The sequence below is a fragment of the Panthera leo genome, chromosome B2, assembly GCF_018350215.1.
Source record: "Panthera leo isolate Ple1 chromosome B2, P.leo_Ple1_pat1.1, whole genome shotgun sequence".
Classification (NCBI taxonomy): Eukaryota; Metazoa; Chordata; class Mammalia; order Carnivora; family Felidae; genus Panthera; species Panthera leo.
In genome coordinates this window covers 142,255,542-142,266,241 of record NC_056683.1, presented here as the reverse complement: position 1 = coordinate 142,266,241, position 10,700 = coordinate 142,255,542, and the positions used below count along the sequence as shown (strand labels likewise).

At 42.8% G+C, this 10,700-nt stretch overlaps 1 long non-coding RNA gene across 4 annotated transcripts; it reads left to right on the top strand.

Moving 5' to 3' along the window:
• Positions 1 to 984: 984 nt before the first annotated feature.
• LOC122219218 lies at positions 985 to 9,706 on the top strand. Of its 4 annotated transcripts, none has more exons than XR_006202310.1 (3): positions 985 to 1,134; positions 6,507 to 6,828; positions 8,815 to 9,706. It is a non-coding gene; the product is annotated as an uncharacterized LOC122219218 (long non-coding RNA). The 4 variants fall into 4 exon arrangements; XR_006202308.1 differs by having other exon boundaries at positions 986 to 1,134; positions 8,818 to 9,706; XR_006202309.1 differs by having other exon boundaries at positions 987 to 1,134; positions 6,507 to 6,769.
• Positions 9,707 to 10,700: the final 994 nt, after the last annotated feature.

The following is a 10,700-nucleotide window of genomic DNA, read 5'->3' as shown; positions in this document are numbered from 1 at the left end:
TTTCTCAGGTGGCAATGGGAAACAAATCAAAGAATTCAAAAGTAGATTCGCATTCCCTTTCGTAAACACTATCATGACAAATTAGTGTAAACTCCACATGTACTTCTTTTTTTTTAATGTTTATTTGTGTTTGAGAGAGACAGAGACAGAGACAGAGTGTGAGCGGGGGAGGGCCAGAGAGAGAGAGACACACACAGAATCCGAAGCAGGCTCTGGGCTCTGAGCTATCAGTACAGAGCCTGACGTGGGGCTCGAACCCACGAGATGTGAGATCATGACCAGAGCCGAAGTTGGAGGCTTAACCAACTGAGCCACCCAGGCACCGCCACGTGTACTTCTTGTACCAAGAAAATGCACGGCTTTCATGAAACCAAAAAGAGCACCCCAGTTGTTCAGAGAAAAGGAATTGTTGTCACATAAAGCCTATTGCCTAGCAACAAAACAGCACACCTTTCTTCCAGCCATGGACACACACAGCCTCGCCCTCTTGCCTGCTCATTCCTCCTGACTGACAAATACAGGGCTCTTTTGATAGGATCTGGGGTTGGGAGAACTGAGTTTTAAGGTTCTGGCTTAAAAACACCAATCAGTATGAAGTTTTGAAAATAGCTAAGAATTTAATCATGCAGTCAGAGCCTCTGAAAAAGCCACAATACAATAAAACAAGAGGACCATTGGGCTGAGTTCCTTTTCTGTTTTGTTTTGTTTTGTTTTGTTTTGTTTTGTTTTGTTTTGTTTTGTTTTCCATACTGACAGTTTCCCAGGAGAGTCACTCTTCTCCCCCGTAGCCACAGGCACCAAAGTCCTTCTCTGACTTTCATGCTTAGAGTGAAAATGGAGGCTTGCAACCCAGCACTTCTCTTCAGACCTTAAATCCATTGGTGAAAACCCATGCCCATCAATGCCAGCTTTATTTCATTGCCAAATGCTAAGTCACAATGAGCAACTTACCTCCTTTCATACGTAGTGTATAACAGAACCATTGGACAGAATGTTTGGAAGCAAGTTGTTAACCAACATTCTATAGAACAGAGTGTATTCAGTGATGACTCACAGATAAATTACTTCACCCTCACGGACCTCAAACTGGGTGTGCCATTTGCTGTAGATTGACTCAACGCTTAACCCTTCCAGGTATGGAGAAATCCCACTTGCCTTCTTTCCCCCACGATACCTCAAGTGCCTCTGAGTGGTGGCAGACACTGCTGGGTAGGAACAATAGCTGTTCACAAGGGCTATCTCATCACAGAGCACGATTACTTGTTTCTCAATACATGTTTCAGCTATCAGTGGGGCATTGATTGTGGGAAAATGCAAATTCCAGCAGTTCAGCAATTAGATGCAAAAAACAGGAGTAAAGCATCTCTAGCAATGTAAGCGGTTTTACATTCAAGAAAAGCTCAATATTCTCCAACATGTTACCCCATCCCACTTGTTATCTGTTCTGAAAGACATTTAACATGTCTTTTTCCCATCAGCATCCAAGGTCTTCGAGGTCTTCAACTTTTTTTTTTAAGTTTATCTATTTGTTTGAGAGAGACCGACATGGTGTGAGTGGGGGATGGGCAGAGAGCAAGAGGGAGCAAGAGAGAGAATCCCATGTAGGCTCCTTGCTGTCAGCACAGCACCTGATGCGGGTCTCAAACCCACAAACCATGAGATCATGGACCGTGAGATCAGGACCTGAGCCAAAACCAAGAGTCTGACACTCAGACCACTGAACCATCCAGGCACCCCAACGGACATTTATTAAATGAGCCACCCAGGCACCCCAGGTCTTCAACATCTGATGCCAACTGATGACCTGAGTAGGAGGGATAGGTCTGTATATCTCACTCAGGTTATGCTCCTTCTTTTTGTAAATGTTCTCTTGTGTAAAAAAAAAAAAACCAGGGACACCACTGTGGCATTAATATGAATACATGCAGCTTTAGTCATGAAAGACATACTCCCCCAATTTCTTTGTGATTTTATGACTTGTCATTTTCTTCCAATCTTCTTTCCTCTGCTTAAGATCAGTAATAATAGGAGTCTAATGACTTGTGATAATAGCAAAGGCAAAATATTTAATCCCAGCCCTGAAATGTTGGTATAGTCTTAAGACTGTTCATGGAGGGCTGATGATTTCTGCAAGAACTAAGAATGATCTAGAGTCACAAGCTGACCCAAAAGGCTAGGGGAGTACTTTTTTCTCTTTTTTTAAGATGTTAGTTTTTAGAGCAGTTGTAGGCTCACAGAAAAATTGAGGTGAATGCACAGAGAATTCCTATATACCCTTTGCCCACACATACACACAGCCTCCCCCGTTGTCAGCAACCCCCACCAGAATGGGACATTTGTTGCAGCGGATGAACCTACATGGGCACACTGTCATCATCCAAAGTCCATAGTTTACATCAGGGTTCACTCTTGGTGTGGTACATTTTATGGGTTCGGATAAATGTATAATGACATGTATCCACCATTATAGTAGCATACAGAGCAGTCTCGCTGCTCTAAAAGTCCTCTGTGCTCTACTTATTCATCCCTCCCTCCCTCCAACCCCGGGCAACCACTAATCCTTTTACTGCCTCTATAGTTTTGCCTTTTCCAAAATGTCATATAGTTGGAATCATATAGTATGTAGCCTTTTCAGATTATCTTATTTCACTTAGTAATATGCTTTAACATTTTCTCTACATCCTTTCATGGTTTGATGGCTGATTTATTTTTAGTGCTGTATAATATTCTATTGCCTCATTGTACTAACCTTTATTCACCTACTGAAGGACATCTCGGTTGCTTCCACATTGTGCCAATTTGAATAAACCTGCTATAAATGTTCATGTAATGGGCTTTGTGTAGACACGAGTTTACAGCTCATTGGGGTAAATATCAAGGAATATGATTGCTGAACCATATGGTAAAAGTATGTTTAGTTTTCTAAGAAACTGCCTAGCTGTCTTCCAAAGTAGTTGTACCATTTTGCATACCCACCAGCAATGACTCAGAGTTCCTGTCGCTCCATAGCCTCACCAGCATTTGGTGTTGTCAATGTTTTGGATTTTGGCCATTCTAACAGGAGTGTAGTGGTCCTCATTTTTATTTTAATCTGCTGCGTTTTCCTGATGACAGAGGATATGCAGTATCTTTTCACATGCTTATATCTTCTTTGTGAGATGTCTGTAAAGGTTTTGGCCGATGTTTCAATCAGGTTGTTTATTTTCTTATTAATGAGGGAAAGTAGTTGTAAGGGGTAATTCACTCTCTTCATCAGCTAAACACCCAGATGTCTCAGCTGTGCCTGTAAACTCTATGGTGCAGTGAAGCTCTACCTCCTTCCAGAATGGTCCTCAGGTTGGCACAAAGTGCTCAGAGGCTAAGGGCACAGTCTTGGAGACCCCAGACTCTGTACCCTTCCTACTGGATAACCTCAGGCAAGTTACTTGATCTCTTTTATGCTCAGGTTCCTTCTGCATACAAATTAAGATCATAATAGTTCTCATGTCTAGGGGTTTGTACAGATTAAATAAGATAACATTGACAGCACTCCAGCATAGTGCCTGACACACCAGGTAAGCACTCAGGAAACACTACTTGTTATTAATAAGAAGTGAATCATGGGAAGGAGTTATCAAGTGAAACTGGGTCTTGAGAATCCCCGTTGGCCGGTTTGGTTTGTGTGTCGGTTGCTAGAAACACCATAACAAAATCCACAGATGAGGTGGCTTCCATAACAGAAATTTATTTTCTCACCATCCTGGAGGATTGAAGCCCCAAATCAAAGTGTCAACAGTGCTGGCTTCTCCTGAGGCCTCTCTCGTCGGCTGGCAGATGGCCTCCTTCTCCCCATGTCTTCCTTGGTCTTCCTTCCGTGCATGTCTGTGTCCAAATTTCCTCTTCTTGTAAGGACACTGGTCATACTGGATTAGGTCCACACTAATGACTTCATTTTAACTTATTTACCTCTTTAAAGACCCTATCTCCAAATACAATCACATTCAGATGTCCTGAGGGTTAGGACTTTAGTATACGAATTTGAGGTGGAGGGGCACAATTCAACAGATAATGGTTTGGAAAATCTATCTGCTTTGGTCGGGCTTTTTCAAGAAAATGGCATAAGCTTTGAAGGGACCAGGAAAAGGCAATCTCCCTGCTTTGCTCTACCGAGTCTGAAGTCTGCTTTCTGGAGCCTGGCACATGAAGGAGTCAGCACTATTAAATGGAACAAGCAAAAGGTGCCTTGATAAATGGAGTCCTCTAGAACACAGGCCAGCTACCAAATCCCACAGCCCCATGTGTTATCAGTTGAGTTGCATTACCCCAAATGTGACCTTATTTGGAGGTAGGGTCCTTATAAAGGTAACCAAGTTTAAAATGAGGTGTTTAGGGTGGTCTCTAATCCAATATAACTGTGTTGTAAAAGGGGGAAATTTGGACCCAGAGACACACGCAAAGGAAGATGGTGTAAAGACACATTTACAAGCCATGAGGGAGGCCTAGAATAGGTCCTTCCTTCAGCCCTCAGAAGGAACCAATTCCACTGACACCTTAAGCTAAGACTTCTAGCCTCCAGAATTGTGGGAAAATAAATGTCTGTTGGGGCGCCTGGGTGGTTCCGTGGTTGAGTGTCGGACTCTTGATTTCAGTTCGGGTCAAGCCCCCAGGGTCGTGGGATCAAGCCCCACATCAGGCTCTGTGCTGAGTGTGGAGCCTGCTTAAGATTCTCTCTCTCCCTTTCTCTCTCCCCTCCCCGCCCCCTGCCCTCCTCCACTCCCGCTCTCTCTCAAAACAAATAACATTAAAAAATAAATAAATAGGGGCGCCTGGGCGGCTCAGTCGGTTGAGCGCCGACTTCGGCTCAGGTCATGATCTTGCGGTCCTTGAGTTCGAGCCCCGCATCGGGCCCCTGTGCTGACAGCTCAGAGCCCGGAGCCTGTTTCAGATTCTGTGTCTCCCTCTCTCTGACCCTCCCCCATTCATGCTCTGTCTCTCTCTGTCTCAAAAATAAATAAACGTTAAAAAAATTAAAAAAAAAAAATAAATAAATAAATAAATAAATAAATAAATGTCTGTCACTTAAGCAGGTAGTTTGTCACAGTAGCCCTAGCAAGCTATCGTGCCATGCTTCCTTTCTGTACCTGACAGCTATATGTTGATGGTATTTAGGCCTTAAGATACAATGATGAATAATTTACATTTCCTGTCCTTAAGAAGCTCAAAGGCTTTGGAGGGGTAACAATTACATTAAAAAATCATTTGGGTTGGGGTGCCTGGCTGGCTCAGTCCATAGAGCACGTGACTCTTGATCACAGGGTCATGAGTTCAAGCTCCACATTGGGTGTGGAGCCTACTTTAAAAATCAGACAATCAGGGGTACTTGACTGGCTCAGTTGGTAGAGCCTGTGACTGACTCTTGATCTCAGCATTGTGAGGGATTATGAGTATGAGCCCCATGTTGGGGGTAGAGTTTACTTTAAAAAAAAAAAAAACTTAAAAACACCATCTAGGTTCAGTGTGGCTGGTGTTCCATTTCCTTGTTGGTCAGGAAATAGGTTTTCAGGTTTATTTTAATTTGGTGTCAGAACCCTGACTCTGGCTAAGGAGGAGTCGTTCTCTGTGGGGTGAGGGGCAACATTAGACCTCCTTTAGCATCCTGCCAACTGCCCTCCTCACCTAACTCCCCATCCAGTCTAGCCACCCTCCAATCCTTCCGGCACACAGGATCAGAGTCTTTGGGAAGACAAATCAGGTCTTACCACAGCTCGAACCATCTCACTCCTCTCTGGCTTAAAGCATTTCAGTGATTTCCCGTTTTCCAAACATGAGCATACCCCCCTAAAATGGCGTATACGCTGGCATGGCCTCCTGGGTCAGCTATGCTGACCTTACTCCCCCACAAGAACCTGGGTTTGCTGCTCCTTCTGCCTGAACCCCCCTTCCCTCCTCTCTTGACCTGGTCAATCTACCTCCCTCCAGATCTTGTTCATTCATCCATCATCGCTCCTAGAGAACTTTCCTTGAATACCCAACTTAGGGCAAATCTCACATGGTCCTCTCCAGCACCGGGTACATCTACCTCCTTATCATAGTTGAGATTTTTTAATTTATTGGTGCAGTTTTAAGCGCTATGAAAGCATGTCTATATCCATTCACTATAATATCTTCGGCACTTGGGTACATGATTGGGGCTCAATAAATATTGTCTGAATGAATCAATGAATAAGTGAGTGAGTAGGTCAGTACTGACCCCTAGAATTTCCAATTTGGGAAGCAAGCTATCGTATTTGAAAAATAGTAAAGTATTAGTGAATATGAACACAGTACAGATTTGAGCATCATTGTAGAAACAAACTTTTTGCAAAGTTGGTTAGTATTAAAAAGCTCCTTATCTCTGGAAATCAGCTTCCTCCTATGGCTTTGAGTACATTTTCTGAATATTTACTTAATTGTCTATTCGCTAAAAAAATCTCTCACACATGTTTAGAGAGATTTTAAGTAATTCTAATCCCCTCATTTTTAAACAGTCAGACACCAGGCACCAAGTTAATTGATTTCATTGCCAGACTGAGAATTCTCCAAGCCTTCTGAATTTAATTTAAACTGATTGCATACTGAATGAGTTTGAAGGACTGTAAAGCAAAAGTGCATCTGCTCCAGAACTGATCTACCAAACGTTCATTGGGTTGTGCTGGTGCGAAGAGCATTCTGCGTCTAGCGGCCCAGCCCCGGAGGACGTGGTGATCTACTGCGCGCACACGGGTATAAACGAGAGTCACCGTGCAGCAACGTAAGTGCTACCCAAGGAGGGTTCAAGATGCTATCAACCTCTCACAGCAAATGGAAAATGTTAGACTTAACACAATCACCCCAACCCTCTACATTTGAATGAGAATCACGATTGGAGAAGGAAACACCCTGAAAAAAACCAAGATTGAATTACAGTTTACCTAACAGCAGAACAAATAGTTGGGCATTCGTCTTTCCTCACCTTTAGAAAACGTGAGCTAACTGCTTCCTTTGTCAGCTTGCCTGAGAATGCCCCTTCCACTCTTGTCATTTCTTTGTATTTCCCTCCCTTCCTCCCTTGGCCAGGGCCTTTCTCCCGGGATGTAATTATGTTTTTACTTTGTAGTTGGTCTTTGGCCACTGAGTTCCCTCAGGAGAGGAACTCATATTCCCTAAATCACCTGACTTTTCAGTATATCCTCCTTGATTCCTGGCTTTCTTAAAAATACAAATAAACCAATTCCCTATTAAAATACTTAAGAACTTGGAGTGGACAGGGAATTCAGAATCCTAAAATACAGGTTCAACCTTTCAGCTATTTTGGAGTATTTATAATGCAGCTCTCTAAACAACATGGAAATTGGGATGGAAATCAAAACTGTTAGCCCGTTCAAGGCAGACTTTCTAACTGTGAGATCATGACCTGAGCCGAAGTCAGACACTTAACCGGCTGAGCCACCCAGGCGCCCCTATAAGCATAATTTATTACTACCTACTTCTCTTCTGACCCCATTGGACAAAATGGCTCAGGTTAGTCAAAATGTTTTCCTCTGATATATTTTTAAACTGTCAGGTCCAATTAAGTTCTCGGTATATTAGCAAGTAAAGCTATTTTATGGTATCTGCTTTCTTTCTTTCTTTTTAAAGTTTATTTATTTATTTTTGAGTGGCAGGGAGGGGCAGAAAGAGAGGGGGAGAGAGAGTCCTAAACAAGCTCCTTGCTGTCAGTGCAGAGACTGACTCTGGGCTCAATCCCATGAACTGTGAGATCATGACCTGAGCCAAAGTCAGATGTTCAACCGACTGCACCACCCAGGCACCCCTTCCTTCCTTCCTTCCTTCCTTCCTTCCTTCCTTCCTTCCTTCCTTCTTATTTTTGTTTTTTAGTAGGCTTCACACCCAGCATGGAGTCCAACTTGGGGCTTGAGCTCATGACCATGAGCTCAACACCTGAGCTGAGATCAAAAGTCAGATGCTTGACCAACTAAGCCACCCAGGTGGCTCATTCAATCACCCACTGCATTCAGAATTTATAGAAAGTAGAGTTTCTTGTTATGTAATTAGCTAACAAGAGATGTCCCTTCCTGAGAGGAGAGGTGGCTATGCAGGTGGCCTGCTAGTGGACAGTAGTCTCTTTTGCTCTCTAGGTCACTGTTTGTTTGGACCCCAGCAATTGACTCCAGAGCTAATCATATAGGGAGAATGATATGATAAGCCAAAGTCACTCACTCATGCATTCGTTCATTCAACTGATATTTATAGTTGGTGCCAGGCACTGTCCTTGACCTTGGGGAAACAGCAGAGCACACCGCAGGCCAAGTGCCTGCCTTTATGGAGTTTACATTCTAGCAAGTGAAACAGACCATAAATATATAAACAAGTAATGATGTACTTTTATGTCCAGTAACATTAAGTGGGACAAAGAAATTAAGGCAGATGAAGGGGTCAGAGCTGATGACAGGTGATATGAGGGACCTATTACTGACATATCCCAGTTTTGAATTAAAAAGAGGCCTGCAGAAATGCTCTGTATGTCTTGATGTTTCAGGGCCTGTTTGATACTCCAGATTCACATCCAGGTTACGGTCAGTCACAAGGATCTACAATTAGCTGAATTGTAAAGGTACACCACTCTGAGTGTCGCTTGTGAGTGACAGAAAACCCAACTCAAACAGGTGTGGGAAAGAAAAGAGAATCTCTTGGTTTGCTTAACTGAAAACTTCAGGGGGGTTGGCCAAGCTGGACCCAGGAGTTCAAATAATGTCATTTGGACCCCAACCTCTCTTCTCTTGGGTATGCTTTCTTCTATTTTTACTTCATTTTCAGCAGGGTCGAGCAGATATCTGAATAGCTGAAGTCCATCTCTGTCTCCCAAGAGTTAAATCGACAAACAAAAAATGGAATTGAGTCCCACTGAAAGAATTGAAGATCTCTGCTGAAACCAGTCACTGTGGACAGGGGGATTCCACCTCCTCACTGGCCATTCTGAGACACGTGTCCAAACTCAGAGCTAGGGTTCAAGGCAGCTCAGCAAACCACATGGGCCAATGATGGAACAAGGCAAGCGCTGGTTCTGTTACTGGAAGAACGGGGAAAGGATGTTGGGGAATTGAAATCAAGAAACGTCCATGATCGCATATAGAAACTCTACTCTTTTACATCCTCTCCAACACCAATTTCGTTACTGATGTCACAAATAACATCTTTTTATATTTTGTATCCATTAACATGGGGGTATAGTTTGTATTTTGGGCTTTTATCCTTTGAATCCTACACCAAAATTAAAAGTGATTTATACACCTCCATTCCAATATTACGGGATTATGTATTTGTCTATGTATTTACCTTTATCAGAGAACTTTATATTTTCATGTGCTTTGTGTTGCCATACAAGTCATTTTCTTAAGAGGAAAGTGTGTATACACATACACACACACACACACACACACACACACAAATATATTTCTCATTTTGGCAAAGTCCTTGTCCTTCAGTTACCTCGGGGTTTGTTATTGTTCTGTCTTATGGATTTTTTAAAAATAATTTATGATCTTTTCCTTTAAGCTTGAATAATTTTCAAGGTGCTTTCAGTCTCTTGTTGCTTTTCCAGAATCTTAGGTCACCCAAACCTAGTCTCTGAACTTAGCAGAGGTAAATAATCTCCTTGCCTTAGAAAAACTTAACCGCAAAGAGTCTCAAATAAATTGTTTTCTCCTCAGTGTGTTTCTCTCATTGATTGCACGGCTCAGAACCCCACCAAAATGTAACATCGTCTGAGATCCATGCATGGTGAGCATTTAGCGGGACCATGCCCAGTGTGGTCCTCTGCAGTGACATGTCCTGTTGCGGAAAGCAGAGGTCCCAGAACCCTAGAGATTTTCTGCAGAGAAACTTTACAACATCACTTCCTGGAAAGATCCCTGGCTGGGATCTTTTAACGCACCTTGTGGAACTCAAGTGGGAAATCCAACTTTCTGAAAGTCTAAAGCAGTTGTGTTATTCAAACAATTAGGGATTTAAACAATTTGAGCTATTTTTAGTTTGTGCAGACCACAAAGTTGTAAATAACAAACGTAAAGGCTTCATGCTGGGCATATAATATGGTTTTCTAAAAGAAGTTGCCGTGTTCGTTACCACTGTGGGGTTAGAGGTATGGGAACCTGCCAACAGTGGTATGTTTCCTGGATGTCATACAAGCTACACCTGAAGTTTTAGGTACCTTTTACGGCAAATTAAGTGCTCTCCAATAGTCTCTGCATTGAAGCCTGTTCATATGGTTTGTTGGTGAAATTATTGGGCAGCTTTTGCTGATAATTATGAGGCTTCTGAACTTAGAATCCACTTTGACAACATTCTGCTGAGACTGCATAGGTCCCTAGACACGCCAATTGCATGCCCTGTATTGCAGAGTTTCCTTACCTGGGTAAATGCAAATGTGATCAATAAATACAGAACCGGAATGGAAACTGAATGTGGTAATCAACATACCAACTGGGATCCAGGCCATAACTTTTAGAGCTTGCTTTTCTACCTGTGGATCACCTGCTTCCCACAGTTTTCTCCCTTCTCTTTATCTGACCCTGATCTCTCTCGCATTAGAAAAAAAAGACACCAGGCATTCTTCTTATCGCCCCAAAGAATGTGAGCTCTTTATTCTTTGACCTCACCACACGTTGTAACTTTCGCGGAAGTTCCTTAGATCTGCGCAGTGT